General features: G+C 41.2%; 1 protein-coding gene across 2 annotated transcripts in view; it reads left to right on the top strand.

The window, feature by feature from the left end:
* The window catches only part of CLPB (ClpB family mitochondrial disaggregase), a 174,636-nt gene that overhangs the window by 40,294 nt on the left and 115,661 nt on the right, over positions 1 to 18,681 (top strand). The window lies entirely within an intron of this gene.

Raw genomic sequence — 18,681 nt, 5'->3', positions numbered from 1 at the left:
ATCAAAAAAACACAAAATAGCAAGTGTTGGCAAAGATATGAAGAAATTGTTACCCTCATACATTGCTAGTGGAAATATAATGTGGTGCAACCACTGTGGAAAAAGAGTTTGGCAGTTCTTCAAAAAGTTAAAGATAAATTTACCGTATGATCCAGCAATTCTGTTCCTAAGTAAACGCCCCAAAAATTTGTAAACAAGGGCTCAAACGGATACTTGTATGCCAATGTTCATTACACCATTATTCACAATAGCCAAAAGGTGGAAACAACTCAGGTGTCCATCATTATATCAGGATAAACAAATTGTGATATAGCCATGCAATGGAGTATTATTCAGCCATAAAAAGGAACGACGTTCTGATACATACTAAAATATGGAAGAACCTTGAAAACATGCTAAGTGAAAGAAGCCAGGCAGAAAAGGACAACCTATTGTATGATTCCACTTATATAAAATATGTGGAATAGGGAAATTCACGGAGACAGAAAGTGGATCAGAGAATACCAGGGGCTCGGGGACTGGAGTGGGGCAGGGAATGGGAGTTATCACTTAATGGGTACAGAGTTTCTATCTGGGATGATGGAACAGTTTTGGAAATAGTGTAATGATTGTACAACATTTTGAATGTAATTAATGGAGCTGAATTGTATGCTTAAGAATGGTTAAAATGGAAACTTTTGTTTATGTGTATTTTACTACAGTAAAAAAATGAGAAAAAGTATACATAAGAACTTAATTTCTAGTTTATTCACTCCTTTTATTTCCAAAAAGGGTTGGGGGTGACTTAAATTAAAATATGAATATATGGGTACGTAGGAGAGTTAAAACTAGATGAAGATTAGAAATCATACTGATAAAAGCGAAGATAATTGTATCAGAGATAAATCAGATATTTTCTTTTCTGAAAATGAGTTTTATTTATTTTTTATAAAATAATAGAGAAAAGCAGCAATCATCTTAAATCCATGTATCCGGAGATTGATCATTACACATATACCTATATGTGTGTGTATAATTTTACATAAATGGGACCTTACTATACTCCCTATAGTTATTGAAATTGAATATTTGACTTAAATTTACTTTTCTTGACAAATAAGGCAAAAAATAGATCTAGAGAGTTTTGATTCTGTAGGAGAGAACAACTATGTTCCGGCATTCCTTTATGTTATCATTTTATGCATCCAGCAAGCATCGTTTAAAGCTAAACTGCTAGGCTATAAGGGATTCATAGAATAAGCAGTAACAGGCCTTTCCTTTAAGACATTCACTTGGACTGGTGACATCAAGGACTTGAGTAATGTGATGGCCATTGTCATCAGTAGCTGTTCTGCCAAAGATTTACCAGGACAGTCCTTTTGCCAGTTCTAGTAACAGCTTGAGGTGTAGTATGGACTCAAGGAATAGTCACTGAGGTCTGGCCCCTTCTCTACAGAGAGCTGTCCGTGGGCCCCATGCCACAAAACACTTGTTTAGCTTGAGTCTGGGTGCCTCATTCTGTGTTGCACTCTGACCCAGGGTGATCACTGTGACTTAGCCTAGCCTTCAGCAGCTCGTGCAAATATACCCAGCCTTCAGCTAAATTCAATTAGTTTTTCTTTAAGAAGGGAGAGAAATCCAATTTTACTAAGCAAGGACAGACGGTGGAAGACACTTTGATGTTACAACCTCTCAGTGATGCTTTACTTAGTCATAAGTTCATAAGCAAGAAGGCTTAATTACTTGGGAAAACACAGGATTAAAACTGGACACAATGGGTGAGTATCCGTTCTTGGGCGACTTGATTCGAACCCATGCACCCAGTTCGTGTGTGGTGCAAACTTTGATGTGTGCTGTGACAAGCAGAAAGTCATGACCTCCTTGGGGAAGCTCCTTCAGATGGCATTTGCAGGATGTGTAGGCGGAGAGGCAGGGCCTGCCAGGCCTGTTTGCTCAACTTTGATGTCCATGCTGCCACTAGGCCCCACTGTTTGCTCATTCACTGAGGGATGGATTGGGAGCCTCCTACCTTTACCAGTGGACAATGGCCAGCAATGGAGTGTGACAACTGTTGACCATTCCAGGAACCTGGTGGACCAGAACAGGGCTTTGGGAGATGCAGAGACTGGGGGGCCAAAAGCCGTTTATAGGACAGTCATTGCTCCAGATGTAGCTTTCCTTAAAGCCCTAGTGTTGGTTGAGTGCTTAGAATGGAGGTAAAAATAGTCTCATGAGTTTTAGTAGTACCAAGCACTGCTTGGCCCTCTATCCAGGGGCACTAAACAACAAAAACAAAAAATGCCATCAAGTGATTCTGACTCATAGCGACCCAATAGGACAGAGTAGAACTACCTTATAGGGCTTCCAAGTTGGCAGCTGATGGATTTGAGCTGCTGACCTATTGGTTAGCAACCAAGTTCTTAACCACTAGGCCACCAGGGCTCCGAGGGCACTAAGATATCTTGAATTGGAAGATTCAGTTTTTTCTATTCCCTTTATCAGAGTATATGGGCAGAAGATAGTAGTTTGGAAGAAAAACAGTGTGATATAGACCCTTCTAATTTCTACTTGCTCAAAAAAAGCTGTCAAAACGTGTGTCTGATAAAGGATTTGCATCCAGAATATATAAAGAACTCTTGTTCTTGGTTGCTGTTGAATCTATTATGACTAATAGCTACCCCATGTGACAGAGTAGAACTGCCCCATAGGGTTTTCTTGGCTGTAATTTTTGTAGAAGTAAATCCCTAGGTCTTTCTCCTGCAGATACACTGGGTGGGTTCGAATCACCAACTTTTTGGCTAGCAGCTAAGCACTTAACCATTGCACCATCAGGGCTTCTAAAGAAGTCTTACAATTTAATAAGACAAACAAAGTAATTTTTTTTTTTTTAATGGGCAAACAGTTTGAACAGATGCTTCACCGAAGAAGAGATGAATGGCAAATAAGCAGATGAAAAGATACTCAGAACTATCAGTTATTAAAAAAAAATCCCAGTGCCATTGAGTTGTGCCATTGAGTGCCATAGCGACCCTATAGGACAAAGTAGAACTGCCCATAGAGTTTCCAAGGAGCGCCTGGTGGATTCAAACTGCCAAGTTATTAGGAAAATGCAAATGAAACCCACAATGAGTTAATACTGCACACTTACTGTAATGGCTAAAATTTAGACAAACTAACAATACCAAGTGCTGACTAGGGTATAGAGCAGTTCTCATGTGGTGTTGATGTTGTTGTTAGGTGCCAGTGAGTCGGTTCCAACTCATAGCGACCCTATGTACGACAGAACAAATCACTGCCTGGTGCTGTGCTATCCTTAAAATCGTTGTTATGCTCGAGTCCATTGTTGCAGCCACTGTGTCAGTCCATCTCGTTAAGGGTCTTCTCTTTTTCTCTGACCCTTGTGATGTAGTGGTTAAGAGCTACGGCTGCTAACCAAAAGGTCAGCAGTTCAGATCCACCAGGCGCTCCTTGGAAACTCTATGGGGCAGTTCTACTCTGTCCTATAGGGTTGCTATGAGTCAGGAACAACTCGATGACAACAGTTTTGGTTTTGTTTTTTGTTTTTGTTTTCTACTTTACCAAGCATTATGTCCTTTTCCAGGAACTGATCCCTCCTGATAACATGTCCAAAGTATGTGAGCATTCTGATTGTACTTCCTCCAAGACAGATTTGTTCGTTGTTTTTGCAGTCCACAGTATATTCAGTGGAAACCCTGGTGGCACAGTGGTTAAGTGCTGCGGCTGCTAACCAAGAGGTCCGCAGTTCAAATCTGCCGGGCGTTCCTTGGAAACTATGGGGCAATTCTATTCTGTCCTATAGGGTTGCTATGAGTTGGAATCGACTCGACAGCAGTGGGTTTTTGGTTTTTGGTATATTCAATATTCTTTGCCAACACCACAGTTCAAAGGTGGCAATTCTTCTTTGGTTTTCCTTATTCATCATCCAGCTTTCGCATGCATGTGAGGCGATTGAAAACACCATGGCTTGGGTCGGGTGCACCTTAGTCTTAAAAGTGACAGCTTTGCTTTTTAACACTTTAAAGAGGTCTTTGCAGCAGATTTGCCCAATGCAGTGCATCGTTTAATTTCTTGACTGCCGCTTTCATGGGCGTTGATTGTGAATTCAAATAAAATGAAATCTTTGACAACTTCAATCTTTTCTTTGTTTATCATGATGTTGTATATTGGTCCAGTTGTGAGGATTTTTGTTTTCTTTATGTTGAGGTGTGATCCATAGTGAAGACTGTGGTTTTGATCTTCATCAGTAAGTGCTTCAAGTACTCTTCATTTTCAGCAAGCAAGGTTGTGTCATCTGTATAACACAGGTTGTTAATGAGTCTTTCTCCAATCCTGATGCCCCATTTTTCATATAGAACGGTGCTGATAGGAATACAAAATAGTACAGCTACTTTGGAAAACACTTTGGTAGTTTCTTATAAAGTTAAAACATACATTTTTTTATACAACCCTGCAATCCCAACTCCTAGGTGTTTACCCAAGAGAAATAAAAACGTATGTCCATAAAAAGAGCTGTACACAAATGTTTATAGCAGCTTTATTCATAATTGTCAAAATCTGGAAAGAACCTAAATATTCGACAACTAATAAATGGATAAACAAAGTATGGTAAGGCCATATAATGGAATATTACTCAGGAATAAAAAAAGAACCAACTACTGATACATGCAGCAACATGGATGAATCTCAAAAGCATTATGCTTAGTGAAAGAAGCCAGATGCAAAAAAGCTACCTACTATATGATTTCATTTATATGACAGTCTGGAAAAGGCAGAACTCTAGAGACAGAAATCAGATCAGTTGTTGCCAGGGGGTAGGAGTGAGAGGAGGGGCACAAAGGAACTTTTTGGGAGTGATAGAAATATTCTATATCTTGACTGTGGTGGTAGTTACACAACTGTACACAATTGTCAAAACTCATCTAACTGAATACTTGAAAAGGATGAATGTTACCATATGTAAATGATACCCCAATAAACTGACTAAAAACTTTCTTAAAAAGCTGTCGTGTCTCTCTAATTCTCACTATTAATTGTGTCCAGTGGCATACTGAAAATTCATGTTTATAGTAGTGTCAAAATGAATTCATATTGTTAATGGCCACCAGGAATGTTTTAACTTCTTATTGTTGATGGTATCTCACATTAGAGTACTATACTGATTGTTAGTAGAGAATGAAGATTTATGAACTCACACCATCAGTGATACCATGAAGTATAATTACTGATGATATAGTGATAAATTCATTTTATCGTGGTATCCCGTGGATTTATATAAACTTACAAAGCGTATGATTCTTCTTTATAGCAAGGAGAAAGTTCTAGTGTGCAAGACTGGGAACTTGACCTCCCACACATTCTTGGGCTCCCAGTCCCTGGACTGCCGTGCAGGAAGACTACCTTTTACAGTGAGACCATTGCAGTACTTTAGGAACCAAAGATCCTGAAGGAGGGTTGGCAGGGAGGGTTCAGATTTGAATCTACCTGGACTGGCTGGTTGCTTTCACAGGCCCCTGCCTCAGAGGAGAAAGTGAGAAGCACAAGGCACAGCACAGGGCTTCAGCAGAACTGTTTGAAATTCCCCACAAGAGTCTCCTCCCTCCTTCTGCCTTTTCTCCCGGAGTGCATTTCATCAGCATCGGAAGGACTGGTTCCCGGCACTGCCCTCCCTGCTTGGCCAGGGTCCCTGAGGAGCTGAGCTAATGAGTGGATAACACGCATTTGCCAAGGCCTTCCTGGATGTGGTACCTGGGCTTTGTTAATTTTAAAATGCCGCCATCCTTGGCTGAAGACCATTTAATTCTCTCTCACAGCAGTCATTTATTCTTAGCATTTGCTTATTTTCCCTCCATCTTTAACAAACCCATCTTTAAGAAGCCAACAGCCCAAGCCAGATTGCTGTCCTGCAGAAGAGGTTTTACAGGCCTTTCTTTTTGGCCACCACACGACAGCTCCACAGGTGTTCTTAGAGCAGAGGGGTGCTGCCCTGACTGTAGGACCAGTGGCAGCCTTGCTGGGAGGCTCCACTTCCTTGCTGGCAAGCCATATGCAGAGCAGGTAGAGCACCCCTGCACCTGTGCTTGTGTACAGGTCCTTAGGGGCCCTCAAGCCTCTTCCCAGAGTCACCAGCCTATTCTCAGCCTAGCTTCGTGCTGCAGAGTAGTAATTCCTTCTGCCCAAAGAAGCAGGGCTTTGTGCTGTCTGATCCTCTGACTGTAGTGATGGTGATGGTTCTAGTTGATTGGGCACTATCCAGGTGCCAGACCCAAGTCAAGCACTTCCCATGTTTTCTCTAATCCTCACTACAGCCCTGAAAGGGAGGGATTATTATCCCTGTTTTACAGGTAGGGAAAAAGAAACTCAGAGTTGCCAGGCATTGTCCAGTTAGTGAAAAGGCAAGTTAGGATTTGAACTTGGGTCTCTCTGAACCCAAAACCCTGTTCTTCCCACTGGACTATACTAATTCTGGAAGGAAGGGTCAAGGAGCAAGGCCATGGAATAGACCAAGGGGTGCTGGGACCAGTGGTCAAGTCAGCTCAATCAGAGTTTCTTGATGACCTACTGTGTGCTGATTTTGAGAATATAAAAACAGACAGATCACACTCCGTGGCCTCAAGAAGCTGATAGAAAAGGGGTAAGACAATTCCCACTTAGACTGTAGAATGAGGCAAAATGTGGTCGGTGCCATGGGGAAGACCACATACAATCCTGGAATTGGGGGAGAGATCACATTGTGTAGAGATGACCATGAGAGGAGGCCCTTTTACATGGGTTGGGCCTTGAAAGATGAATAGGATTTTGAATGACAAAAGTAGAGAGTAGAAAGACAGCATTTCTGGAAGAAGGACTAGCATGAGCATAGGTGCAGAGGTGAAAAAGTAGGAATGTACCAAGAGCTCGCAGTAGAAACTGGCAGGGTCTGGAGACCAGAGAATGTGAAAGAAAGGCCTTCACCAACAGGGTTGGTCATGACCCTCTCAGGCTGTGACAGCCTAGCGTGTTGTGCATCCATGGGCTAGAGAGCTAGACTTCTTGTTGTTAGTTGCCACTGACTTGATTCCTACTCGTGGTGACCCCATGTGTTACAGAGTAGAACTGTTCCATTGGGTTTTCTTGGCTATAACCTTAATGGAAACAGATCACCAAGTCTTTTCTTCCTTCTTCCACGGTACCACTGGGTGGGTTTGAACCTTCAACCTTTAGGTTAGCAGTTGAGCACACATGGGTTCAAATTCAAGCTCTGCCTCTTACTAGTTGTGTACCTGGGGAAGTTCTTTCACTTCCGTGTGATTATTTCTTCAGCCATGAAATGTGGACAATATACAGATCTCCTTCAAAAAGCTTTTGTAAGGTTTAAATGTATAAATATATGTAAAGTACATAGAACAGTACTTGATATATAGTAAGCACTCAATAAGGGTTTGCTGTTTTAGTTAATAGTAGTGATAGTACCTTAATTATTATTATTTGCAATACTCTGCCTTCTGCTGTTCATGGGTAGCCCCAGGAGGAAGTTAGTGAATAGCCCGTAGGTAAACCTACCTCTGGCTAAGGTGGGAGTTAGTACCTATTGCTCATCAACATCTCATAAGTGACTCAGAAGCAGTAGAGTTTGGCAAGATAAGTCTGTTGTAACTTCTTTTCATTCAAGAAGCTGGGCCCAGAACTTGGGATCCCAGAGCAAGGTGCTTTGATGTGGGGCTGGCTCTTGCCCAGGTGGCCCCCTGCCCAGCACAGGATAGTGCCCAGTATTTCCCAGCAAGGACGGGTGGTTGGAGTGCTGGCCAGGTGCCCACGATGTCAGCACCATGCCCCTAGAAAAGTGTGCTGGGCTTGCTGTTCCTCCCACCCCTGCTGCTGTGGCCGATTATCTCTGAGTAACAAAGAGTCATTTCTAATCCCATTTGGAATCGTTGCTCAAGATAATCCTGTTTCATAGTAATGATATTCCAATTCCAGCATGCACCCGTTTCTAGTTTGGCAGATGCACACGTCAACCTCAAGCAACTTAAGATACTGCTCCCTGGAAAGCAGTGCCAGCTCATTTGCCTAACATGACAGTCTCAGAGCACACATCCCCCCCAACACCATATCCTGTCCTGGGGCTCTATGTTCAGTGCTGTGTTCGTGGAGTATGTCATTTGGGGACAGGAGAGCATCCAGTGGTCATCCAGTTCAGCTGGTTTGGGAGGGGCTGTTCCATTGTGGGGACTATGATATGCCCAGTCCTGCCTCTCTTCTTTAAAAGACACCAGACCCACCCTGTGACATGAGCCTCATGTTTAAATTGGGCTGCCAGGCTGGTGGGTCAAGGGTCTACAGTAGATATTGTGGATGTGTCTGGGTTTCAGGAAGGTATTGACTCTGTCATGATATCCACATGAATGAAGTAGGATGTGGACAATAGTCTTGTCAGACTAGTAAGTGGTGAATGACCTGCTTCATTGTTTATATATGAATGGACATCAGACTGGAGAAAAGACTCTAGTGGTGAGCCACAGGGCTTTGTCCTATTCAATAGTTACATCAGCGATTTCACTAAGGTCATTGATAAATGCCAACCAAATTGGCAGATTAAATGAAGTGTGAAGAGATAGCTATTATGTTGGCTAAAAGTATTGGAGGGTATAAAAAAGATTTCACTATGCTAGCGCAATGGTTAAATCTATGGCGATAAAAATTAGTGGGCATAAATATATATAGATCTACACTTAAAACCAAAAAATGAACTGTAAAGTCTAAGATGAGGAAGGCCCAATTTAGCAACACTCAAGAAGGAAAGCCTAGGTGTTGACTAAAAACTCAGTGTGTGAGTCCGCTGAGCGGTATTTTGACTCCAGAAGTGAATTAATTCAGTAAGCATTTACTGTCCTGTGAGAAAGCAGAGATGGTCAAGGCACAGTCAGTCCCTACTTTGGGGAGACACAGTCTAGTTGTGTATAACATGATGGTGAAGAGCACTGGCTCTGAAATGAGATGGCCCAAGTTGAAAACATAGCTCTATCTCTTACTAGCGCTCATCTGCGAAATGGAATAATAATGGTACTTAACCTCAGCGTAGGGTGGTCGTGAACATGAAGTTATGGTACATAAAACTGTTTAGTGCAATGTCTAGCACATACTAAGTGCACAATAGGTGTCAATGTGCTATTATTATTATTATTTTCCTAATTTTCATCCAAAGTCTAAGAGATATACCAGCCCATCGTACTCTTTTGTATCATTTGCCTAGAGAGAGCCTCGTCCATGCCTATACTGCGGGGGAGGGGGGGCGGTGGAGGGGACCCTAACAACCATAGTTTGACCACACTGACCCATTGCTTTGGCAACTATATAGCTTGAAAGACATGGATGTGTATTTAGGACAAACTAAGAATGTAAAATTGGGATTGTCCTGGAAACCCTGTGATGGGTGATCTTGATTCCTTTGCCCTCTGCTTACTATCCCATGCCTCCTTGAGCCTTGCTCCCAAATAACCTCACCTCTGTATGGGCCCACCACTTTGACCTTTGTCCGTCTGAGTCATTCCCACCAGCTAGCTGCTATGGTCTGCTTTGCTTTAACTACTGTTTAGAAGTACCACTGTCCCTGGTACGTAGAAGGGACTCAATAACTATGGGATGATAAGACAGACTAATGGAAGGTCAGATGGGTGAAAACCAGTGTAGTATAGGGGAATGCGCACCAGATTTGGGCTCAGACAAGCCCAGTTTGAATCTTGGTTCCTTTGCTTATTTCATATGTACGCTTGGGCAGCTCATGTTATCTTGCTGAGCCTTAGTTTACTCATTTATAAAATGTGAATAGTACCTCACTACAGGGTTGTTACAAGCATCTGAAATAATGAATATGAAGTGCCTAACACACTGTTGCTGCTTTATTATGATTATTGACTCTTACCTTTTGGGATAAGTAAACAAAAGATTATTTTCCTCATTTGAGGAAATTAGGGCACATTTTCTACGTAGGTACCTCACTTCCTACCTAATCTTTAATTTATTTTCTAAGGAATCTGATTTTAAAATGAAAACTTTCCCTGCCCTCCCCACTCTGAGCTCATGCTCCCATGCCACAGGCCCTCTGGATTTAACACATCCAGGGCCTTTGGTCAGGCCACCCTGCTTTCCTGACCAGCCAGTAGTCCAGGTTACTGAATGAGCCACAGTTTATTTGACTTTCCAGCAAACCTCCTGAATTATAACCTTTTTGCTCCCTCTTCTCAGTGAGGTGTGCACTGAGTTGAGAATAGTTTTGTCTATTCTTTGTCTTCTCTTTGGGACCATGACACGCATCACTTTCACTCTCTGTTTTAAATTGGGGTGGTGGGGAGGATTGGAAGAGCATCTTCTGAAGCTTGACATTGTGTGGGGACGACCTGGAGCTGGGATCACTGCCTTTCTTGCTTCACCAACTCCAGCTGCTTGCCAGCCGTCTTTGACACACGCCTGGCCCAGCACCGGCCTCAGCTCACACCACAGGCTTTCTCACTCTACCCTAAACAACGTGAGGACCCCAAACCCCTCCAGCCACTGAAAAGAGAAAGCCTTAATTTCAATTGATTTAACTGTCCTCCCCTGCATTGTGACTACCCACTGCCTTGAAAACAAGAGCTCAGCAAGGTCAGTGCAGGCCAAGTCCTACATGTGCTCCCACCTCTAATCTAATTACAACCTGATCAGCAAATTAAAACACGCCTCATGAGGGCTAGGGCTTCAAAGGGAGTTCCTCGAACCCCAGGAGCTGCTACATAGGGACATTTCTTCTGTTCATTTCCTCTGCTTTGTCTGGGAACTGCCCAGAGCCCAAAAAGGGCTTGGTGCTCAGGAGAGGAAGATGGGGGTTGTCCACAGTTAAACCACCTGTGGCTTAGTTTAGACCCTCAAGAGGGAGACAGCTCACAGGGCTGAAAAATCTGCCTTCCACCTTTCTCCCCCATTTCCCACCAAATAAAATAATCATTTCATTCATTCATATCTCATTTAGAAAACATACTGACCACTTGTTATATCCACGCACTGGGCAGAAAGCTGGGAAATAAAGTTGATACATGGCCCTTACCCCATAGTCTAGTGGGAAAGGCGAATAAATCTAAGGAGGTAATCCTGATACAGTATGATGAGGGCCACCTGCAAGGGAGGTGAGTACTGGGTGCTGTGCAGACGAAGAGGAAGGGTATGGACCCAGGCTGGGAGTTAGAGAAGACTTAGTGGAGTTGGTGACAGTGTTGCTGAGGAGCCCTGAAGGTGAATGAGCACTAACCACCTGAAGCAGGGGGGACATTCCCAGCAGAGGGAGTACCATATTTGATGTCCTCTGGTGAAATTCACAGGACTCAGTGTGTTAGCTGGGTCCTTAATTCTTTAACCCCCAAGGTAACTAGATCAGCATAAGAGTTAGCAGTTCTGTAATTTGATGATTCCCTTAAAGGAATAAACTTTTGGAACAAATGTTTAGGCTCAATTATATGCATAAATAGAAAGAGATAGGGAGACCAACCCTTTTTGATCATCTATCCATGTTGCTACATGTATATCCAGCTGTTGCTTCTGAACACTGCATAGTGTTTCATAGTGTATATCACCACATTTAACTTACCTGTTCCCCCAGTGATAGGCTTAGATTGCCTGCAACTCCACTTTGACACAAAATGCTGCAATAAATATCTCCAGCATGTCCCTTTATAGACCTGTGTGAGAATTTCTCTGGAATATATAAACTCAGGAGCAGAAGTGCTGGGTCATAGAGTAAGGTGCTTTAACTTGACAAAGTACTACAAGATTGGCTTCCAGAATGGTAGCACCAGCTGATACCCGATGGTATGAAGCACCCTGAATCCTCATGTACTCACCAACACTTGGTGTTTTTCAGCTCTAACTTTTGTCGATATGTTAATTTCAAAGTGACATCTCGTTGTTTTAATTTGCATTTCCCTAATAAGAAATGAGCTTGAGGATCTCTTCATATGCTTAATCATCCTTTTTGGGTTTCCTTCTCTGGGAATTGCCTGTTCATAATCTTGCCGCATTTTTCTATTGGGCTTTCTGATCTTAGCATTTCTACTAAACCCCGAGTTGAAACAAAGTACACCCAAAGACTGTTAGGTACCTGGGAGTCAACATAGGGAAATGAGAGTCAGCATAGCGTAGTGATAGAAACATGGAGTGTGTAGCCTTGTTTCAAATTCCAGCTCCTCGGATTTGAATCCCAACTCCATTCCTAACAGCTGTGTAACCTTGAACAAGCTTCTTAACCCCTTGGTACCTCAGTTTTCTTATGTGTAACCTACCTCTTAGAGTTGTTTAGAGGAATAAATGAGTTAGTATCTATAAAATGTTTAAATGTTTAAAATGTTTAAAACAGTGCCTGCCATGTAGGAAATATGTACATTAGAAGATATTATTAGACTGCTGTCTTCCTTCTACTTAAACACATTCTGTACCCTTGAAAAAGTAGACCCTTATAGCAGCAGCAGGCATTATAAACTAGGCAGAAAGAACACAGCTCTCAGCCTAGGGTCAGAGCTCACCACTCCTACTTACATGTGGAATTCTTGTCAAGATCTTAAGCTCTGGACTTGGCTTCTCCTAATCTTTAAAACCTAAAATTTGCTAGATTTCCAGGACTGCAGTGGCCACCACCCACCAGCATGGCTAGCTCTGTCCTGTTGCTGCTCCTGTGCCAGCCTGTCAGTTTGATGCTAGCCTTCACAACCTTCACTTTCAGTATTTGCAAGGCCCAGTCTTTTTGGTGAGCCAACTCACTTGGGCAGAGATAAGAGCAGAACAGATTCTGGTGGACACACAGGAAGGCCACTAGAGCTAAATCACTAAAGGATAACTGCAAATCCCTATCTTCTTATACTACAGACGTTCTCTGATTCCCCAATTTAGTAAGGAAAATAGGATATCTGGAAATTATCTCTAGCATTTGAAGCTGATATGGCATTGGTAGCTATATCTTTCCACAGAGGCCAAACGCTGAGCTATCTAAGAGAATAACTGATATTCTTAAAGCCTTTGCCCAGCAGTTGCCTATGGAGTACTGAGTGTAGTTCCTTTGAATGGAGATGATTCCTGCTTGTAGGGAAAACATGATTGAGTGGGATGGTGTACTCTGTCCCCTTTAGTCCAGTTATTAAAAGCTCAGAGGACTGGCCCATATACCACAGCCTAGTTGGTACCAGCTATTCAATTTTTTTTTATTCAAATTTAAGGCAGTCATCCCTAAACCCAAACCTGTAACATGGGAGCCAGTATAACAGCCTCAGAACAGAGAGGAGGCTAAAGTTGTCCTTTGGTGGATCATTTCTTTATAGCAGTGCCTGCCTTCCTGTGTGCCCATTAAATTCCATTTTTACTGCTGATCCTATACTCCCTTTGTCAGCCAGGCGGGCTAACTCACTATCTCCCCATCTAAGTCACTTCTCCCAAATACAAGTCTGAGTTTGGGAATTTGTTTCTGCCTCAGCAAAAAACATAAAAAAGGCAGAAATTGTCTCATTTCCAAAGTACTTCTCTAGGGCTGCTGCATTGTAAGTTTTATTAAAAGTGAAGGGAATCTTCTCTGAGGTTATGGGATGAGTCACTAGCTTGGATGCTTACCCTCGTTGGCCTCCAAGTTTGTGAAGCGAATTGCCCGTTCACTTTGATTGGGTTAGCAGCCCCAGGGCCAAGCCTAGTCACTCTTCTTTCCCATCCTGCTAGACTACTGTTGTCCCCAAGGGCAGCATACTTGGTTGCTTGGACACGTCTTGCAGCCTGCAAATTGGACAGATGGAATCAATACCCTCGAACCTGGAGAGACCCAGGTAGCAGAGTTAGTGACACTAGCTGCCTAGAGGGACAGCCTGCCATGCGAGAGGGTGTGATTGAATGTTGATTGGACACAACAGCTGAGAATTAACCAAATTATTGTCCCTTTGAGTTTAAATCTTACCTCTTGGATTTTAAAACAAGCTGACTCGGGCAAAATATAGAACTGCCTTCTTGACAGCGGGCTGTGCCAAATGAGTCATGGGGGTGGTCAGGTATAGATCTGGTACCCACCAAGACCCAGATTCATGTTGTTATCACCAAAATTATATGGACAAAGGAGAAAGAGCTTGTATTTGTGGAGCTTCTTCAATATGCTGCACATATAGAAGCGTAACGCTGTCAGTGATAGGATAGTATCCATACACCTACAAGAAGACCAGTTAATACAATTATTATTCAAATTTACGCACCAACCACTAAGGCCAAAGATGAGGAAATTGAAGACTTTTGCCAACTTCTGCAGCATGAAATTGACCAAACAGTTAATGAAGATGCATTGATAATTACTGGTGATTACAGTGCAAAAGTTGGAAACAGAGAAGAAGGATCAGTAGTTGGCAAATACAGACTTGGTGATAGAAATGATGCCAGAAATGGCTTGATAGAATTTTGCAAGACCAATGAACTTTTCTTTGGAAATACCTTTTTTTCAAGAACATAAGCAGTGACTATACACATGAACTTCACCAGATGGAATACACAGAAATGAAATCAACTATATCTCTGGAAAGAGATGATGGAGAGCTCAATATCATCAGCCAGAGCAAGGCCAGGGGCTGACTGTGGAACAGACCATCAATTGCTCATATGCAAGTTCAAATTGAAGCTAAAAAAATTAAAACAAGTCCACAAGAGCCAAAGTACAACTTTGAGTATATCCTACCTGACTTTAGAGACCATCTCAAGAATAGATTTGACATGTTGAATGCTAATGGCCAAAAAACAGGTGAGATATTGGATGACAGCAAGGATATCATACATGTAGAAAGCAAAAGGGCATTAAATTGGCAAGCAAGAAAGAAAAGACCAGAATGGATGTCAGAAGAGACTCTGAAACTTGCTCTTGAGCTTACATTAGCTAAAGTAAACTAAAGAAATGAAGAAGTAAAAGAGCTGAATAGAAGATTTCAAAGGGCTCAAGAAGTCAGTGTAAAGTATTGTAATGAAATGTGCAAATACTTGGAGTTAGAAAACTAAAAGGGAAGAACACAGTCAGCATTTCTCAAGCTGAAAGAACTGAAGAAAAAAATTCAAGCCCCGAGTTGCAGTATTGAAGAATCAAGGGGCAAAATATTGAACAATGCAGGAAGTATCAAAAGAAGATGAAAGGAATATATGGAGTCACTCTACCAAAAATAATTGATTGACATTCAACCGTTTCAGGAGGTAGCATATAATCAAGAGCCAATTGTACTGAAGGAAGACGTCCAAGTTGCACTGAAGGCATTAGTGAAAAACAAGGCTCCAGAAATTGAATTGAGATGTTTCAACAAACAGATGCAATCCTGGAAGTGCTCACTTGCCTATGCCAAGAAATTTGGAAGACAGCTACCTGGGCAGCCTACTAGACGGTATCTGTATTTGTGCCCAATCCAAGAGAATGTGGAAATTACCGAACACTATTTTTTTTTTATCATCAATATCACATGCAAGTAAATTTTTGCTGAAGATAATTCCAAAACAGTTGGAGCAGTACATCTACAGGGAACTGCCAGAAATTCAAGCCAGATTCAGAAGAGGATAAGGAATAAGAGATATCATTGTTGATGTTAGATCGATCTTACCTGAAAGCAGAGAGTATCAGAAGGATATTTATCTGAGTTTTATTGACTAGACAAAGGCATTTGACTGTGGATCCTAACAAATTATGGGTAACATTGCGAAGAATGGGAATCGCGGAACACTTAATTGTGCTCATGAGGAACCTGTACATAGACCAAGAGGCAGTCGTTCAAACGGAACAAGGGGATACTGCATGGTTTAAAATCAGGAAGGGTGTGTGTCAGGGTTCTGTCCTTTAACCATACCTATTCAGTCTGTATGCTGAGCAAATAATCCAAGAAGCTAGACTATATATATGAAGAAGAACCGGGCATCAGGGTTGGAGGAAGACTCATTAACAATCTGTGATGTGCAGATGATACAATCTTGCTTACTGAAAGTGAAGAGGACTTGAAGCACTTACTGATGAAATCAAAGACTACAACCTTCAGCATGGATTACACATCAACATAAAGAAAACAAAAATCCTCACAACTGGACCAATAAGCAATATGCATGATAAGCGGAGAAAAGATTGAAGCTGTCAAGGATTTCATTTTACTTGACTCCCCAATCAACACCCATGGAAGCGGCAATCAAGAAATCAAACAACGTATTGCATTTGGACAAATATGCTGCAAAAGACCTTTTTAAAGCGTTAAAAAAAAAAAAAAAATCAAAGACGTCACTTTGGGGACTAAGGTGCTCCTGACCCAAGCCGTGGTATTTTCAGTTTCCTCATATGCATGTGATAGCTGGAAAATGAATAAGGAAGACTGAAGAAGAATTGATGCATTTGAATTGTGGTTGGCAAAGAATATTGAATGTCCTGTAGACTGCCAGAAGAATGAACAAATCTGTCTTCGAGGAAGTGCAACCAGAATGTTCCTTAGAAGAGAGGATGGCGAAACTTTGTCTCATGTACTTTGGACATGTTTTCAGGAGGGACCAGTCCCTGGGGAAGGATATCATGCTTGGTAAAGTAGAGGGTCAGCAGAAAAGAAGAAGACCCTCAATGAGATGGATTGACACAGTGGCTGCAACAATGGCCCCAAACATAACAATAGCTGTGAGGATGTCTCAGAACCAGGCAGTGTTTCATTTTGTTGTACATGGTGTTGCTATGAGTAGGAACTGCCTCAGCAGACCCAACGACAACAACACAAAGTTTTACATACTTACCTTACTCATAACCTGCAAGAGAGACATCAGTATCCCCATTATTCTGGTAAGGAAATGGTAGAGCTTTGTTTTGAACCCAGCCACGTGGTCTTTCCAATTTAAGTGTCACATCTCAACCGGATTTAGTGACATAGTAATAATAACTGTATTTGTTGAGCACTTATTATGTGCCAGGCACTGTTGTAAGCACTTTACATACATAAACACAGCCGTATGAACTAGATACTCTTATTATCCCTGATAATTACTGTTACAAAATGGTGATTTTCTGATTTCATCATTCCTTCTGCATTTATTAGTTGTCATTCTAAAACAAGGAAGAGCCTTCCCTTCTCCCCCATTCACTTATTAATTTATTTTCAGTAGGGACCCATCAAATCTTATTTAATGGATTATAATCTATTACTGTCGTTATTCATTTCAATGCTCAGATGGTCCCAGTCTTTAAAGCCGGTGTTGTTAACCTCTGCACCATGCTATCTCTCTACCAGACACCGCTTCTCACTGCCTTCAGTTAGTGTGCCCGTATATAACAGCCTTTTTATACCCTCTTGGCTTTAATCTTATGGGAAACAGGAAAACTAATGCGATCTTACCCAGATTGTGTGTAAAGTGAGAGTAAAGAGTCTCCAAGGTAGAACCTGAAGAACTCTACTATGAATTAAGTATATGAGTTTGAACATGGACTTCAGCTGCTCCAAGACCCTTCTCCCTTCTCTTTGAGATCTTAATTCATATTCTGGATAAATTACCTATGAAAGGTAATTTTTAAAATCCTTTTTGGTAAGGTTAAATAGACACAGGAGACACACCTGGCTATGTTTGATCAGATGTAGAAGAACCTCAGTTACATGGAAGATGGATTTTGGTTCTTGGACTTACCTATAATGAGTCTGTGTTGGTATGCATGGAAGTTATTGGAATTCATTCATTCATTTGGCAAATGGATAGCCAAGCGCGATGTCCTTTGAAGGTAATAATAATCAAACCAGTTGGTACAGGGAAAACCATCAACACTACTGGTTTATAGATTAGAAAAACTAACAAAGAGGAAAAAATTAAAAATTTAATTTTTTAATCGTTATGATAATACAAGTAATTTGTTTGAAATGCTTACCATTTAGGACTTCAAAAGCATTAACAGTTTTAAAGGTCATAAGCAAAAGATAAACATACCAAGAGAAAAATGGGTAAAGGACATAAATAAGGGATTCGTGAGAAAAGAAATACAACTGACCTTTAAACATTAAAAAAAAAAAAAAAAAAGCTCAGCTTCACTAGTAATCAAAGAAATGCAAGTTGAAACAGCAATGTGATACCATTTCCTGTTTACTGGACTAACACATTCTGAAAAAGGACAATAAATACCCTGTTTTGTTGAAGGGAAGGGACAGCAGTTACTCTCATACTTTATACTTTGCTAGGGAAAATAAAAATTGGTATAATTTTCTGAAAGGCAGTTTAGTAATATCTATCAAAACCTTTAAAAATGCTTATACTTTTTGACTTTAGAACTTCATCTTCTAGGGATTTATCCAAAGAAAATAACCAGGGATATTGTGTTATTTACAATATTGAATATTAAAAACAATCTAATTGTTTTACAATAGGGGACTGATTACATAAAGTATGGAATAGTCTTTTACTGTGCAACCATTAAAAACCGTGTTATAGATGAATATTTAATTACTGTTCCTGGAAGGGGGTGTGTGTGTGTAGAGAGTTTATGTATGATCTCATTTGTATAAATAAAGATGTGTATATATTCATTTGAAAAACTGGAAGGATGTTATATATACGAAAGCATTTTCTCCTCGATTATCTATACCTTATGAATTTTGTGAACCTGAGCCGTTATTTTATCAGAGCAAAAAGGAAAGCATTAGCAGCAACATTACATAAAGGAGAAAGAAGGGAAGCTAACAT

Source organism: Loxodonta africana, chromosome 7, assembly GCF_030014295.1.
Source record: "Loxodonta africana isolate mLoxAfr1 chromosome 7, mLoxAfr1.hap2, whole genome shotgun sequence".
Classification (NCBI taxonomy): domain Eukaryota; kingdom Metazoa; phylum Chordata; class Mammalia; order Proboscidea; family Elephantidae; genus Loxodonta; species Loxodonta africana.
This window is presented reverse-complemented; position numbering and strand designations above follow the sequence as displayed.